This window comes from Phascolarctos cinereus, unplaced genomic scaffold, assembly GCF_003287225.1.
Source record: "Phascolarctos cinereus isolate Bilbo 61053 unplaced genomic scaffold, phaCin_HiC Scaffold_2;HRSCAF=192, whole genome shotgun sequence".
Taxonomy (NCBI): domain Eukaryota; kingdom Metazoa; phylum Chordata; class Mammalia; order Diprotodontia; family Phascolarctidae; genus Phascolarctos; species Phascolarctos cinereus.
The window spans coordinates 133,446,069-133,459,012 of record NW_027555625.1 but is presented as its reverse complement, the minus strand read 5'-3'; the positions used below and the strand labels follow the sequence as shown (position 1 = coordinate 133,459,012).

General features: G+C 38.9%; 1 protein-coding gene and 1 pseudogene across 3 annotated transcripts in view; one reads left to right on the top strand and one right to left on the bottom strand.

Moving 5' to 3' along the window:
* Nucleotides 1-12,944, top strand: part of ZMAT4 (zinc finger matrin-type 4) — a 732,744-nt gene that overhangs the window by 182,343 nt on the left and 537,457 nt on the right. The window lies entirely within an intron of this gene.
* LOC110196427 (fructose-bisphosphate aldolase A pseudogene) lies at nt 5,090-6,165 on the bottom strand (annotated as a pseudogene).

Genomic DNA, 12,944 nt, shown 5'->3' with positions numbered 1-12,944 from the left:
TCTGATTTCTTCTATTTCTTTTTCTTCTTTTATTGCCATTGCTAGGATTTCTGATACAATTTTGGATGATATTGGTGACAGGAGGCATCCTTGTTTCACACCTGATTTTATGAGAAAGGCTTCTAATTTATCCTCATTACAAATAATGCTTGCTGACGGTTTTGGATAAAAACTTTTTATCAATTTAAGGAAAAATCCATCTATACCAATACTTTGAAGTGTTTTTTTTCAATAAAAATGTGTTGAACTTTATCAAAAGCTTTTTCTGCATCTATTGATATAATCATAATTTTTAAACTTTTATTATTGATGCAATCAATTATGTTAATAGTTTCCCTTATAAATCCAACTTGATCATAATGTATAATTTTTGTATTATATTGTTGTAATCATTTAGACAGCATTTTATTTAGGATTTTTGCATTCATATTCATTAATGAGACTGATCTATAGTTTTCTTTTTCTGTTTTTACTCTTCCTGGGTTAGGTATCAGTATCATATTTGCTACATAAAAATAATTTGGCAGGATCCCTTCTTTACTTATTATTCCAGATAATTTATTTAATATTGGAATTAATTGATCTTTAAATGTTTGATAGAGTATGTTTCTTTTATTGGGGCAGCTAAGTGGTGCAGTGGGTAGCATGCTGGATCTGGATTCAGGAAGACCTGAGTTCAAATCTGACCTCAGATACTTACTATGATCCTAGGTAAGTCACTTAACCTCTATTTACCTCAGTGTTCTCATCTATAAAGTGGGGATAATAATAGTACCTACCTCTCAGGATTATTGTGAAGATCAAAGGAGACAATCGTAAAGCACTTGATATAGTACCTTTGCTGTTGTTCAGTTGTTTCAGTCACGTCCAACTCTTCATGACCCCATTTTGGGGCTCATTTTATAGATGAGGAGCTGAGGTAAACAGGGTTAAGTGACTTGCCCAGGGTCACACAGCTAGATACAGTGCCTGGCACATAGTGCTATATAAATGTTAGCTTTTTATTATGATCCTTATTATTTCCATCTGCAAAAGAAAGCATGGATTTAGAGCTGGAGGGAACTTCAGAGATCGCCTAGTACAACTTCCTCCATTTTACAGATGAAGAAAACTGAGGATCAGAGAAAGCCTATCATTTAAGGCCAGAAGCTAATATGTGGCCAGAATTTGAACCTAGATCTTCTGGCTCCAAGTGTAGCATTCTCTCCACTCCACCAAATATTTCAGGCTTATTTTTCCTATTACCATTTGAAAACAAGAGCCATTCATTTTAAATGCTACCTTGGAAAGATTTTGGTATCAACATGTCTCAATCAATTTGGAAGGTTTGAACTGCCAGCCTTTTTTTAAGTACTTGATAGAGTTGCTTAATCACAGGTTGTATGAGATTGGTCCAATCTAATATTAGAATATCATGCAAAAGCCCCTGAATCATATGTTGAAAGACCTAGGCCTGAATTCTAGTTTTGTCACCTGTGTGAATTTGGACTAGCAAAAACCTACCCAGGTCTCAGTTTTTTCGTCTGTAAAATGAAGTGGACTAAATGGCCTCCACAGCCTTTTCCAGCACTGTATCTATGATCTTATGACCATAAAGTTCCTTTCAACTCTATATTATATATTCTATATATATCAGGGACTTCAGCAGCCTTGGAAATCCCCTTGGACCATCATGGAGCTCTTTCCATGGTCATTGAAAAGGTACTTATCTGAGGTTGAGGCAGTGTCTTGCTCTCTAGGAGCTTACATTTGATAAGGGAGATGATATGGTTATAAAAAAGTGTATACAAATACGTACAAAATAATCACAAGGTAATTTTTTGGGGGAAGTAGGCAATAAAAGCTGGGGGTGTCAGGAAAGGCATCATGTAAAAGATAATGCTTATGTAGGCTTTTGAAGAAAACAAGGGATTCTTAATAGGAGTTCTTAATCAGGAAGCCATGAACTTTTAAATATTGCCTTTTAAATCTCTCTCTCTCTCTCTCTCTCTCTCTCTCTCTCTCTCTCTCTCTCTCTCTCTCTCTCTCTCTCTCTCCTTATTTAGAAATATATCCTTCTGTAATCCTAGGTATTTTGCTTTATGCATTTATAAACATTATTCTGAGAAGGAGTCTGTAGGTACATTGCCAAAGGGAATCTTACTAAAACAACAACAAAAACAAAAAGTTAAGAAACCCTATTCTACAGGGTAGAGATGGGAATGAGGCATGATAGGGACAACAAATGTAAAAGTGTGGCTATGGGAAATGGAGTGTTGTGTTTTAGGAAGAGTACAAAAGTGAGTGATCTCCTTTCTTGAGGCATACAATACAGTGGTATATATTGTGACATAAAAAGTTTGAGAGACATAGTTTTTGGGTAATTAATCATTTCATTAGCCATGCTAGCATATAATTAATAAAAGGCAACAGTAACACTATTGAATGCCAAAGACCCTTCATGGAGCCCACTTAACACTTATATGTCCTTGAAAGTGTAGGTATTGCTGAGGATGATAACCAACTCTGATAGGTTAACAAGTAATAAGAGAAGGAATATTAAGAGAAGTGGACTCTGGGGCACATGACTGATCATCACTCAGTCTTGGTCAAAAAGACTTATTTATGCCCGTATCACCTCCCTCTAGGGTAATGTAGACAAAAGGGAAACTTTTATCCAGACATTTCTGAGTAAAACAGAGTGGGTCAGAATCCATCAATTCACCTAAACTAAAATTTCTTTACCTTTTGATCAGATCTGAGTTTCTTCTCTCATCATCAGGCCTGTACTTTAAAGGCTGCCTGAATAATTTCTGATTTCTGAATGAGGAAGTAGAAAAAGGGAAAAAAAACCTTAGTCCTATTTCAACAATTAGTAATTAATATAAGAGATAAATAATAGTTTTTCTCAATTATCCACTGCCAAAAGTCTCTTGTTGGTAAGGGCATCCTCACTGGCTCAGGCAGTTGCTAGGCCTTTTTGGCCTAGGCTCATTTTAGCTATTACTTTATGTTGGTTAAATGACTATAGAGAATTGTGACAGTTTGTAGCAAAATGCACAGTGAACTAGAAGTTGGAGGGTCTGAGTAAAGGTTCCAATTTGGCATTGTGACTATGGACAAGTCACTAAAACTATCTAAGCCTTGGTTTACTCATGTGTAAAATAGGAATTAGAATATTTGCAATACCTAACTCAGGAGGTGAATTTGAAAAAACAAAACAAAACAAAACACTTTATAAATTGTGACACATTATAGCAATATGACTTATAATTTGTTTTTTCATTTTATTTGAATATTTTATAGTTAATCATTTGTGTATATATTGTAGTCACTTCATCCCCCTCTAGTACAAGGTCATCTTGTGAGGACAAGGGTTACTTTATTCTTATATCACCAGCATCTACCACAGTGCATCTTACACAGTAGGAACTTAATAAATATTCCTTAAATGGAATCAATCATCATCCAGAATCCCAGTTCTCAGAGCTGGCCAACAAAAGCTCAAATGTGACTGGTGGTGGGCATGTGGACCATAATTATGGTCTTCTTTGATGAATGCAAATAGTGGCAGAATCATAGACAAGGATCTCAGGTTCTAGATCTACTTTTGCCATTTACTAACTGGGGGATAAAATTAGGCAAGTAATTTACCTTCTTTGAACTGAGCTACTCATCTGTGAAACCAAAGAAGTTAAACCCACCTTTCAGGTTTGTCGTGATCCTTAGTGTGTAAGCCTTTCGAAAAAGTTGAAAGATCAGCACCAAGGTCAGGGATTACTTTCCCCCGATTCCAGGAATAAGTCCTGCTGCTGAAGAACAGCTACTTTGGGACTTTGAAAGCAGAAAGTGAAAAAATTGTGAGAATGGTTATTGAGGGGAAGTGTAAAATCATATCATTCCCGTGTGCAATACCTCCTTCTTTTCCCAGGGCTGGATCTGAAAAGAGTGACTTGTTTCCCCTTGATGAAAAAGCTGACCTAAATTTCTGCTTTTGGCTCTTCACCTTTGAGTACTAGGAGTGTATTTCAGTAGTAGTAACAAACCTGCAGAAAACCCTGACCCCAGTATGATGTAAAGCCCTCAGAGATAGAAGTGCAATTAAAAATGATGCATTCACCAATTTCTGGCCTGTTGTCAATATTAAAAACCAAGGTAGCTTGAGTGACATCACTGAAAATGCAAATATCCATGTTAATGACACCACAAAATTGCTTCACTGACCCCCTTCCCCCTTTTGAAAAATTGTACTTATTTCCCTTTATTGAAACACAGCAAACAACACCTTTAAGGTATTGGAATTTCTTGAACTTGCTTTCAGATTGGCAATATTATCTCCCTCCCCTCTCCTCCCTTTTTTTAAGCCAGAGAAATAAAGGAAGGAAAAAAATCAAAAAGAAAGGGAAGAAGAGGAAGGGAAGGAGGAAAAGGGAGAGCAGAAGACCAGAAAGGAAGAGAAGAAGAGAGAAAGAAGGAAGAAAAGAAAAATAAAATTAAGCACTTACTCTGTACAAAGCTATTTATACAGGCAATACTTTGCAGGGAGCTTGAACAGACAACAGGTATGGAAGGTTTCAGTTGCAAGTTAGAAGAAAGAGTCCCTTGATTCTTTGAATGAGATGGAAAAGCAGAGGTAAATGCCTCTTCTTTAATGCCATTTCCATAGAAAGTTTTAATTTGTGCAAATTCAGAAGAAAGGTATAATGCTGAGGCTTTATTTTCCATATTTATTTGAGTGAAATAACATGATGTTGAAATTAGTCATTTTTCTCCTAGGATTTCTAAAGTATACTTGCCATGGAATTTCAGACTCTAGAGCCAAGAGGAACCTCAGATGCTATCATGTTAACTATATATGAGCAAGAATACCATGTCTAGCATCCCTGACAAGTGGTCATTGGCCTCTAAAAGACTTTCTTTTTTTCCCCTTCTTAAATTGTTTATTGGAAAAAGTGGTCCGAAGAGAGTTCTAGATTCACCAGAGAGCAACAATACCACACAAGTTAGAAGTCATAGGAAAGGTCAGCACAAAGCTCTGGGGTCTCACTTCTTCTTAAACTGTGAAGGATGGCCTGGAGTGTTAGGGCAAACCCAGGTGAAAGGTCTTGACTTAGTAGGCATGGTTAGAAACAAAGAGCAACTTGCTGTCTGCAGCTCCTGGCTTTCCACTTGGAGCATACCTGTCTCGAGCAGCTTGGCTGTTATCCATGGCCCACTTAATATATTCCTCTTCGGCAGCCTGGACATTTTCTTTCTTTCCACCCTAAGTCCTAAAGGCAAATGCCTGCAGGGCCTGGCCATAAGAAAAGGTCAGGGCCCATAGCTTATGCGAGGAGCAGAGGTTGATGCATTGAGGTTGATGGAGGCATCCTCCACACTCTGATCTCAGACAGGAAAGTGTTACCAGTGAATGCAGGAGGCACAGTCTGGTGAAGGGTAGTTGATCTCCTTATGTGAATACTTCTGGGTACCAGGCATGGCCAGGGGATACCTTGTTAGGCTTCAGCAAGGTCCCTTCTGGATAGACATGGTGGTCACTCAAAGCTTCATAGACGGCAGCCAGGACCTTCTCAGCAACATACTTACAACACTTCCCATTGTGTTCTCCATCAGAAAGGATCTCTGGATCCACAATGGGGACAATGCCATTCTGCTGACAAATGCTGGTATGTTGGACCAGTACACTGACATTCTCCATGATGGCAAGTGGGGAAGGTGTATTATCCCTAATCTTTAGTACATAGTGCCACTTGGCAAAGTCAGCCCATCCTTCTTATACTGGGCACAGCATTCACTAAGTCTATCCAGGCCTTTGGTGGTAGTCTCACCATTGGTCCCTGCCAGGGGCATTATACCTTTGGCCACCTTGATGCCCACAATGGCACCCTTTGCCTTTATGACTTTGGGGAAGGGATGACCATCATCAGCTTTATGGTAGACTGTCTCATGGAAAAGCATGACACCTCCAGTACAGGAGTTCACTTGATCATGTGCTGTCAGAAGTAACTGCTCATAGAGACACCAGTTTTCTGTGTTCTCAGTTCCAATGGACTGTAGCCACTTTGCAGTACTACCAGTGGACTCATCTGCTGCCAAGATTCCCTTGATTGGAGCAACAATTCTATGAGCTGTATCAGACAGTTCTTTCTTTTGCTCTGGTGTCAATGGTAGGTATTGGCAAGGCATGTTTTCCTTGGCTGATAGTTTCCGGCAGGAAGCAGACCACTTATGGTTGGGAGCTGAACTTCGCCTAAAAGACTTTCAGTGAGGGATAGCTCACTATCTTTTAAGGAAGCTCATTTTGCTTTTGGACAGGTCTAATTTGTTAGGAAGTTTTTTCTTACATTAAGGCAAAATCTATTATATGTAACCTCTACCTACAAGTACTACCTCTGTCCCTTCAGGCTAACCAGGACAAGTCTCATCCATCCATGTGACAACAAATTATCCCTGTTCCCTTCAAACAATCCTCCTATGACATGGTTCCAGTCTTTTTGCCATCCTTCTGCAGATGTAGTTGAACTTGTCAATATACACCCAGACCTAATCCCAGTATTCAGTTATAATTTGACAAGGGTTGGACTACGCTTCTTTTGTTCTGGATATCATAAGCAATGTTCATATAGAAACCCAAGGATCACATTAGCTTTTAGGGCTGCCATATCACCTGGTTTCAATTAAATTCAACAAACATATATAGGAACTTAATATATGAAAGGTGTGAGGAAGACAAAATAGCACATGACTTCCTGATGTAGGAATCATTCCAAATCACCTTTCCATATAAATCATTTTTATAATCTTTATAGTTTTATCATCTTTTTTTTAAAAGAAAAGGTAAATAAAAGTAAAAAACTTAGAAACAGGATAAAGATGTTAAGTTATTTTGTGAATAGTTTATGAAATTAAAATAGTCCTAAAATGACCTATTTAAATATGCTGTTATGTTTAAAAATAGGGCACAGATAAAGGAACAGACATTGTCAAAGACTATCATAATTCTCAATAAACTTTTATAGGTAAGTGCTGATTAGTGACAATAATGAATCCTATGAAGTAGTGGCATTATTTGAATTTCTACCACATATTTCCATTAGGCTGGAACCAGTTACCATATTTTACATAAGCAAACCTTCAGACAATTTGAATTAAATAAAACACATACGATCACTTCACTAGATTCATTATTTGCACTAATTAGGACTGAAATCTAACTGACATAAAGTAATGGCCACAGTGAAGGAGGCCAAAAAAATCACTGCCTCAGGCTATGAGAACTTGATTGTGAATTAGAGACCCATGGCAGCCAATGGCAGTACTGACTTGGATATAAATAGATTTTAAAAATCTTATAGAAGATGGTGAATGATTAGGAAGAATACTGGCTTATAAAACTGAGAAGAGTTTGAGAGAGAAAACAACAACATTTTCAGAAAGCTTGGTGTGATATCCTATCTCAGTCTGGAGTTCTTTTTGATCTGATACAAATGGAATGCCAGGAACCACAGCATTTGAAGTGGTTACTTTTATCACAAATATACACACTGAACACTATTCTTTGCTCTCTCAATAACTCCAGATGATAATGGTCCATACTATTGTTCAGTGGGACTTGAGAGGCAGAGAGGCAGTATCCATATCCTCCTTGGAGGGGTTCCTTTCCTCTGTTTATTTTATTTTATATGTTTGCGCATATGAGAGCCCATTCCTGAACCCCACATCATCCACATAAGGGCAACTCCCCATTGTCTCTGACAGCTATCATATTACTTATTTTACCATATCTATAGCCCAGTTCCATTTCTTACCTATAGTAGATCCAATTAAGCAAGGCCACCCAAAAGCGTTTGAACATATAACTGAAAGGAGGAAAATAAAGGCAAAAACAAAACCAGAAAAGATCATTTAACATTATTAAAATAAACTCTTTTCTTCATCAGTGTCAATAGAGCCTCCACATTGACTCTCTGGCATCCCAAACCTTGATATGCAACTGCATCAGGAAATAGAAATGGCATGGAATAGGGCAAAGATGGGGAGAGTAACTACACTAAGCCAGGTATACCTAGATGAGGTTCATTCTGGAGGTGATACAGTTTTGAGGCTGTTGATCATTTCTCCGGATATCTGGAAGAAGTAAAGATACAGAATAATTGTAAGTCATAAAAGTTATTCACTAGAAGCACAAGGCACATCAATTAATTCAAAAATTTACTTCATTCTTTGAGGTATTTTTAAATGGTGTTCTTTTTAGTGGTTTTCATGCCCAAAAAATGGTGATGAAGAGAATACCAGTAACTACTGACCCATATGCTTACTTTCTCACCCCTCAAAATCTTATGAGAAACAATTCAATATATATTGAAGTTGTCCTTTGATGAAAACGTCAAAAGGAAATAGCCCCACTTTCACCCCTGATATTCTACCACATCTTAGTTATGTAATCGAAAAGTACAGAGAACACAGCATCTCATTTCACTTGATTGTTGACTATATAAAAAGAAAAAAAAGGATATTTGATTTAGTAGAGCAGACTACAGTACTATAAACTTTTCACTAACAAAGTTTCTTCCATGAATAAGCTAATACAGGAATCCTTGAAAGATGCAACAATGGCAATAACTTTGTTTGACCCATTATTCAGAACAGATGAGATATAAAACAAGGAGACCTATACTCATCAAAGGTGTTTGCCCCTGTCGTGTCTGTAGTCCAACATGTGGCCCCAGCAGAAGAGGGATTCTGGATATAGGGCTAGGTCCTCCAAGTGCTCCAAATGAAACACTGAAACAATAATAATAATAATTTGCAATTATATAACACCTACTATATGCCAGGCACCAGGCTAATTGCTTTACTTACATTTATGTATATATACGTATATTATATATGCATTTATATTATATATGCATACATTTGATCATCACGACAATCCTTTGAGTAGGTACTATTATCCCCATTTTACCACTGAGGAAACTGAAGCAAGCAGGTTAAGTGACTTGCCCAAGATCACACAACTAATAAATACTTGAGACTAGATTTGAACTCAGGTCTTACTTGCTCTAGGTCTAGAGCTGTAGCCACTGTGCCATCTAGCTTCTTCCTAATTCCATGAAATCTACAACCATTCATTTTCACACTCACAATTCATACAATAAAAATTGTGTAAATAAAGAATATGTATTATTCAACTTATGCTATGTGCTTTGAAGGACAATCCAGAAAGAAAGTGTATCGGACATATATTTTGGACACATCGCATGTTTCAACAGAGTTCAGAAGTAAAGCAAAGTAATAGAAGAGGCTGCATTTCATCTTTTAAAAAATATTTTATTTTTTCCCAATTACATGTAAAAATGATTTTATTTCATTCTTCAGAGTTCTAAGATATTATGTTTGGAAGGGACCCTAGTGGTCATCTTGTCCAAGCCACAGCTCCAAAAAAGCCTTCTCTCCAACATGTCAATAAAGGGATTGTAGCCTTTTCTTGGAGACCTCCTGAGAGGGAAAACCTACCATCTCCTGGGGTAGCCTGTTCTTTTAGCAAATTTTTCCTTATGCCAAACCTAAATTTACCTCTCTACAACTCTCACTCTCTGGGTCAAACAGAAGGTGTCTAATCATTCTTTCATAGGGATTCATCCTTTTCAATACTGGAACATGTCCACCCCAAGTCTTCTTTCATTCATGCTAAATATCCCCAATTTTTTAGCTGATCTCCGCATGGCAGGAGGGTCAGTCCTGTCGCCAAGCTCCAGCTTATTTCTATCCTTCCTAAGATGTGCTTCCCAGAACTTCATCCAATACTCCACATATGATCTAACCACATCAGAGTAGAATGGGACTGCCCCCTCCTTTTTCCTGGAAGCTTTGCCTCTCTTAATGCAGCCCAATATCACATTAGCTTTTCTTTTTTTAATTTGGTTGCCACAAAATTCTGATAACTCATTGAATTTACAGTCTTCTTTTTTGGGAACTCACATAGCACTTTTGATATACTCAAACTCTTTCCTGAAACACAAAAAAAATCTCATTTTTAAAAACACCATTATTGTTTTAGTGATTTTCTATGGGTGAGACTCATGAAGTAGAATAATCCCCAAGGAATCAAATTTGCTAATCATCACACGGGCAGTGGAGTGATATATAGTGGATTTAAATAGTTGCAGGATTTTAACAATGATAAATGGCATGCACTAAATCGTCTAAAATTTATCAACAAATATCTGTATGACTAGATAAGGAGGTGAGGTAGTCATGCAGAGAGAGCGAAGGATGATGGATGGACAGCCTATTTTTTTCATTGGTACTCATGGGAGAGAGACATTTTCTGGTGCTGAGCTTTCCTCTTTCTCTTCTTGGAATGTTTGGTGCCCCAAGGGCAGGGCCTGTCATGGAAGGAGAACAACATGGCTAATGGTCATAGAAGCTTAACTTAGACTGTTATCTGGCCTTTAATTCTTCAATGGGTTCCACTTCTGGGAGCCAAGATGGCAGAGTTAAATGTAGTCACTCTTACCCTCCCCTATCAACCTCTGAAAACACAGAAAATATCACCCCAGAAAAAACCCTGAAACAGCTAAACCAAAAGAAAGATGGGGAGCAGCAGTGCAGTAGTCCAGGTAGCTTGTGGGATTAATGGGAAAGGACCCTCTTACTCTGAGGGAAGGAGAAAGTATGGGATGGGGAGGCGCCCCAGCCAGCTAGCGGAAAGCCACACTTTAGCACACCAGGAGGAAATCCTGGTGCCTTGGCATTCTACAGCAAACGGGTCTCCCAGTGCCTCAGCAAAAATAAGGGAAGCAGCACTACAAAGGGCCCCAGGCACATAAGCACCCTGCAGCATTTATCTGAAAGGAGCTGAAGAAAGCAACCTAGAGTCACCCTAAAGTTCCAGCCTTGCTGATTCCAGCCCAACACCAGGTAAGCTATCAGAACCCTACAGCCTCCAACTGCCAACCAGGAGGAGATCATCAAGCCCAAGTGGTAGAGCAGGCAAACACCAATACCTGGACCTCCAAGTGCCTCAGTGAGGGTGGGGGAACTGGTGGAAAGCAGCTCAGAAAACCACCAGGTGCCTTGGCATTCTACCGCAAGGGAGTCTCCCAGTGCATTAGCAGAAATAAGGGAGGCAGCACTGCAAGAGGCCCCAGGAAGATAAACACTCTGCAGCACCCACCTAAAAGGAGCTGAAGAAAGCTAAAGGAAAGGAAAAGCAGGCACCCTAGAATGACCTGAAAGTTCCAGCCCAACAACAGGTAAGCTGCCAGAACCCTACAGCCTCTAATTGCCAATATAAGAGGCCCCAGCACACAAAGCCAGTGACCAAGACCTAGGCTCCCAACACAAGAAGCTTGGGTCAGTGCCCTGTGCTCCCCAGCAGGAGAGCTCAATCTCTTTAAAGGCCAGGGAATAAAGAAACACCATGAGTAAAAAAGAAACATACCGTAGATTCATATTATGAGAAGAGTGAAGATCAAGACAAATTTTGAAGAGGACCACATTGTCAACAAATCCACATCTACAACATCAAAAGGGAATGTGAACTGGTCTGAAGCCCAAAAATCCTTCTTAGAAGAGCTCAAGAAGGACTTAAAAGTCAAATGAGAGAGGTAGAAGAGTCCTTTAAAAATACAATTGGCCAGCTGGGAAAAAAGTACACTGAAGAATTCTTGAATGGGTGTTGCTCCAGACAAACTGAGACCTGAGAAATAACTTAGCTTAAAAAGGCTACGGTCACCCACTGCATCTGGGGCCATTATTGCCAGTTATCCTGACCTGTGTCTTGCCACTGGACTTCAGTGACTTTGGAGGGGAGAGTGTGGCTGATGACTCCACACAGTTCTGCCTCACTTAAATCCAATTCACTTGCAAGTCAAGACATCACCTTCCTGATGTCATTGGTCCTCTTAGAGAATGAAGGATGAATTAATAAGAAGACTCTAATTGTAGCAACTTACTTCTGATGCTTCAGAATTCAAGGACATGGGGGGGGCACAGAAGAATAAAGTAAAATAGAGATAATGACCACAAAGCAAATTGCTTCCTGCTGTTTTCTGACTCATCTAGCTTCAGTTGCCAGACTTTGAAGGTTTCCCCCTGTCCTTTATGTTTTCTGGCTTTAACTTTTAGATCAGAAGGATGGTTCTAGCAGAGAGCATCTGGAAAGGTAACTTTGTATTGGTGGTAGCAATGGGAAGCTGTAGAGCACTTCTAAAATCCTTTGGTTAAAAAGGTGTGGCCCACAGTTTCAAGGATTGTCCAATCCATAGATCAAGCCATGGATGTTTGCTGTCTTCCCATAAACCTTACATCTCCCAAACAAAGCAGGAGCAGAAGTTCTCTCAGTCACCCATGACCCTTTCTAAGCAAGTTGGTTATTGCCAACTGGATATTTCTGGGTCTGACTTGTGGATTGGGTGATGCCTGAGGTTCCAATGAAGTGGTGGGGCAGGATCTTAGAAGATGTTTCTGAATATTGGTTGAAAGAAAAAGACTATAGTATAAACTTAGGCGAAATGTTAGGAATTTGATACTTAAAGGATCCTAGCCTATGACTGTATTAATATTACCCACTAAATTTAAACAGAAGTTGTGTGGCTGTTCATTTACCTGGGGGATGTTTGGAATTTATAGGAAATGTACATGTGTTTATCAGTCTGCATGTGGGGTTCTTAGAAAACTATAGAAAATAATAGGGAATGTTTTTAACATTTGCTTGCCCAAGCTACGTTTTTTAATATTCTGGTGCCAGCTGCCAAGGAAAGGAGGATTGAACTCAGCTATTCAGGTTCAAACAGTCAGCTCTAAATTGAATTTGTAGCACATACATCCTCATTGCTCCCATCTTTTTCTTGATGCCTTTTGTGCCCAGGCTTTACAGAAGCAGAAGACCCAGTTAAGGACCCACAAATAGGCCCCCTGGAGAATATAGACACATGGCAGGAGAGCCTGCCTTTTTTGTA